The sequence below is a fragment of the Limulus polyphemus genome, unplaced genomic scaffold, assembly GCF_000517525.1.
Source record: "Limulus polyphemus unplaced genomic scaffold, Limulus_polyphemus-2.1.2 Scaffold5856, whole genome shotgun sequence".
NCBI lineage: Eukaryota > Metazoa > Arthropoda > Merostomata > Xiphosura > Limulidae > Limulus > Limulus polyphemus.
This window is the reverse complement of record NW_013671466.1, coordinates 9905-14852: the sequence shown is the minus strand read 5'-3', so window position 1 is coordinate 14852 and position 4948 is coordinate 9905. Positions and strand designations below refer to the sequence as shown.

Genomic DNA, 4948 nt, shown 5'->3' with positions numbered 1-4948 from the left:
TATATTAAACATCGCTATAATTTCATATATGAATTCTAAATTAAATTGGAAGTTCTAGACAAATACGATGTGCCCAGCCTTAAATTCTTGACATTAATATTCAGAATGTGTCTTTCACGTTTGCAAGGAAAATCCCAAGGCTTGTCTATCTTTGCAACTGGCCTACTTGGTAAATAATTAATTGAGTAGGACTCAGCGAGGTGTCCAGAATTTTTGTTTTGTGTCCTATATTTTGGCTGATGAAGTGAAGGATATGGTACCCTGAGAAGTTCTGTTGGAGATTGGGATTGAAGACATATCTAAATAGAACTAGTTCTTTCTCAGATTTTAGCCTTGTTTTTGTTTCTTGAAGTCTTTTGCTTCCCTACTTTGGTAAGTGACTAAACAGGATGAGTCAACTTGTAAAGAGAAAGAGTTATTTTATGTCCTTGTACAGAAGTTTCGTGCGTCAGTTTTTTTATTCTACTTGGGAAACATTTCGTGTCAGTTTCTTTTATTCGCAGTTGATTTAAACTTATTTACAGAAAATCTCTTACAAGAAATTCTTCCCGAACTTCCTGTTATTGGACTTTTAGCAATATAAAAACAACATTTTTGGGTACACCTTATAATTTGTTTGCTTGTTGTTAACTGCAAAGTTACAAAATGCTCTGCCCATCAAGGGTATCAAAACACGATTTTTAGAGTTGTAAGCCCCAGTCTTGCCGCTGAGCCATCGGTGGCACACCTTATAATACCATAAGTTTATGAAACTCGTGATTTAACGATTCTATTTTAGAACGTAAGATTGTTAGCGAGAAAGTTTATTACACACAGCTTTGCTTTTATCGTGTATGTGAAGAAGGATGAATATATTAGTTTATTTTTGGATATTTTGTTTCCATAATATATACTTACTCTTTATCATGTCAAATAACCAGTTATCATAAACGGTAAGGGAGTTGTAATGTTGATTTGAGTCAGAGTTTTTGTATAATTATATATTTTAGTATAACCTTATTAGCATTTGCAAAGCGCTCCTATACATTAAATCTGAACATATTTTTGATTTGTATGATGTTTATATACAATATTGAACGAATATGTAATGAAAAGTTGTTAGCTAAAGTATAACTTACTGTAAAACTTCGATTAATTTCCTCTTAATACACTTCCTTATTTGTTGGAAACTGAAACTTATTCCTACAGTTAGACGAATTAGTGTTTATTTTATTGTCGTTTTGACTTGAGGAAAGAAAATATTACTTATTTTCTTTTTAAGAAGTACCCACTTAATTATCGAACACATATAATGTTTTGAAACAGCCATATAAACCTATTATCCCACAAAACTTTATGTACATCCTTACCACGGTGACGTTCCACCAAATAACACAGAGTCGCCTAGAGTGAGTTGGTGGGACTGTGTTCTTTCTCCACGCTCACTGGTTCATGTTTTGACCAACCAAGATTAGGGTGATCGCAGGTTCGTCATTTTCCGTCCTTACATTAGTCATTAGTCTTTATCCAATGATATTATGTGCACCCTTGAGTAAGAGCGCAAACAATGTTTATAAGTATTGATGACTAAAAAATAGTTATATGTGTATTAAAAAGACAATAAGTAATGCATTATGATAGCTTCTCTTTAGACTTACCATTTAATAGTTACAAGTTCTATAGTAATTTACAACATAACTCCTCACATCCTTGTAAATTGTAATTTAGTTAATCGCCACATCGGATATGAAAATCCATATAGAAAAACAGTATATGAACACTTAATTCTAAAGTCAGAAGTAAAATTTGTTGTCTTGAGTCATGCTAGTGAGCATTAAAAATCTGAAGTCACGTTGATTAGATTGCTGAGAAGTTAAGCCTAATTATTCGTAAGCCTGTTTTTAAGTTCAATTCTAAACTAGAATGCGCCTGGTGTATTAAATTTAAAGTAAAATGGTGACGTAGGCCTAACATCAACACTGAAAATTGGAATGAAGCCTAGTTAGAGGTGGGAAATGTTTTCTTGTTAAGTTTAGTAAGTCAGTTAATAAATTCAGTTTAATCCAAAATTTTGGTTTTATTTTTCGTTTTAATAGTTAAGTTTGTCTTAAAAAAACAAACACTTGTTGGTAACTTAAAATGTTAAACATACATTGTGTACTGTAAGTGTAAGTTGTAAGTTATAAATTATTATTTCAAAAACAAGCCATTGTTAACTTATTTTGACATTTAATTCATTTGTAACAGATGCTAACTCACAAGTTACAAGAATACAACGTACATGATAATGTTTTTCAGTATCAAGACTTTAGAATTAAATGTTCTTAGGCCTACAAGAAACAAAATTCACTTTGTTGGGTTGTGGTTAGTTTCAATATAAGAAATATTTAGTAAAATAAAACTTTGAGTAGGAACCACGATATGTTATTGTACCATAATTTCTAATGTAGATCCTTTTCTGTAAGAAATGGAACGAGCAGAGAACGGTGGAGATCTTAGTGATTCTTTCTTGACTGGAGGTGGGCCCTACATAGTCCACACAGAAGGTATAAGTGTTATTGTGTATTCTTTTAAATGGTGTTATTAAATTTATTTAGAATATGTGTGTTTAACTTATGTTTTGTTGGAGAAGGTTCAGAGAAGAGCCACTAGGATGATACTTGGGATGGTGGGATTGTCCTATGAGGAGAGACTAAAATCTCTAAATTTGTTTTATCTGGAGAGGAGAAGGGTCAAATGGGATTTGATTGAAGTGTTTAAGATTATCAAGGGTATTGATAATAGATCCATTAAACTTTTTGTGTTTCGCAGTGAAAACAATAGGACAAGGGGTCATAAATTGAAACTTGGCAGGGTAGGAGTCGTCTGCAGTTTAGACAGTATTACTTTTCAAACAGGATGGTTGGTTTTTGGAATGAGCTGCCTTCGAGGGCGGTGGAGGCAGGTAATTTAACTGAGTTTAAGAAAAGATTGGATGAATACATGAGTAGTAAGGGGTGGTTATAGTTGGGAGCTGAAAGGGACATCCTGGATGAGCTAATAAGCTCCTTTCTGTCAATCTAAAACTTTATAAAATCTATGAAAAGTAATAGACTACTTAATCTTACTTATTAGTGATTAACCCATGGTTATTTACTGAAAATGTAATTTAACTTTTACACTTTATTAAGAAGCACTTACATCGGTAGAATACAGTACGTTGGCTTTAGTGTCCACTCCTACTGTTTACTATTGATTCAGTGTCGTGCCTTAGTTTCTCTTTGAAATAAAGTATCATTACCATAACTTGCATCCATTTTCAGTTCATTCCAGTGATACGCTACTGTATCATTGTACTTGAGTAATATCACATCATTATCCTTCTAAAATGACAACTCCCTGCAAGAAGGCAAAAGTCCAGGGAAAGTGTAAAGATTCTTAGGAAAACATGTCCAGTCTGGGAAAATAGATACACAACATGTAATTGTGATGACTTTATATGTTAAAGAATGAGTTGTTCTACAGTCCTGTGGATAATTTAAGAAAAATATGTGTTTTTCATGATAATAACTTTCAGCTACCGAAATGGGTTGATGTGTTTAATTGAAAAATTCACTTTATTGTTCTACAGCTTTTGACACTTCCTTCTGAGAGATCCTTTTTGCTTGTTTGTCCAAACTTGAATTAGAAATGAAAATATTAAAATCATTCATTTTGTGTGATTTCTTAAGACTAATGTGAACTAAAGTACAGTTATCAAGATGTATTGTTAAAGTCTAAAATACAGAAATACTTGATATTAGTAAATCATAGAAATACTGACACTATAGTTACAGAGTGAACTATTATGGATGTTTAAGTAACTTAGATAAAATTTCAGTAAGTTAATTGTCATTCAAATGTATTTTTCTAGTGTATAAACAAAGTGAGTTTTTAAATATTCTGTTCATTTAGTGTTTGTAGAACACTTTAGCTTTTGGGAATAAAATTAAAAAAATCCACAAAAATAATAATTATTTCTGGTGGATAATATACTATTACCAACAATGTGTCAAATTATTAAAGAATAAGAATTTATTATTGAATTTTGAACCTATTCTGATTTCTTTACCATTGAGTTTCTTGTTTTTTTTTGTATTTATACAATACAATATTGTGAACAGAACTGGGCCATTTTATGTCCATTAAATTGTGGTTGTTTTTGTTTTTCAGGTACTGATGTGGATGATGGTCTAGGTATTGCAGATATTGACCAGGGGGATGATGGAAAGTATACCGAACCTTTAAGGGAACAGGTAATTGTATTTAAACACATTATTCAATAGCTGATCTAGGAATTACTTAAGTGTTGATTAGTGTATGAGCTGCTAAATCCAAACAATCTCATTCTGGCAATGTGTATCTTTCTATCTCAGAATCTTGTATCACTTAAGTGAATTGTAATGAAGTATGAAACCGAGTTCCATGAAATTTAGTATTAACATAACAAAATCTTGCCTTACAATACTTTTGACATTCTTTGAAAAGGTGGATGATGGTAAGAGTGTATATTTGGTGTATCTGGATTTGAAAAAGCATTTGACAAGGTGCCACATAAAAGGCTTGTAAAAAAAATATCTATATAGCTGTGGGGGATAAGTTAGCAAATTGGATAAAAGAGTGGCTGGATGGAAGAAAGCAGAGGGTTGTTACAAATGGAATTCAGTCAAACTGGATTAATGTTACAAGAGGGGTACCTCAGAGCTCAATCTTAGGACTTTTTCTCTTTTTGATTTTTTTGGTGTTGCTAGCTGTGAAGAGGATGCTACTGATTTACTAAAGGATTTAGATAATTTAGTGAGTTCAGCAAATAAATGGCAAGTGGTTTTAATTATAATAAATTCAAGATAATGCATGTGGGCTATCATAATTTAAATTAGAAGTATAATTTGGGTGGGAATAACCTTAACAGTGTCATGAAAGAAAGGAATCTTGGTGTAATAGTCGATCA

The 4948-nt window shown here is 32.0% G+C and overlaps 1 long non-coding RNA gene across 2 annotated transcripts; it reads left to right on the top strand.

Annotated features, from left to right (window-relative positions):
* Positions 1 to 1357: 1357 nt before the first annotated feature.
* LOC106473070 lies at positions 1358 to 4274 on the top strand. Of its 2 annotated transcripts, none has more exons than XR_001291653.2 (3): positions 1358 to 1465; positions 2430 to 2525; positions 4171 to 4274. It is a non-coding gene; the product is annotated as an uncharacterized LOC106473070 (long non-coding RNA). The 2 variants fall into 2 exon arrangements; XR_002613585.1 differs by lacking the exon at positions 1358 to 1465 and adding an exon at positions 1521 to 1987.
* Positions 4275 to 4948: the final 674 nt, after the last annotated feature.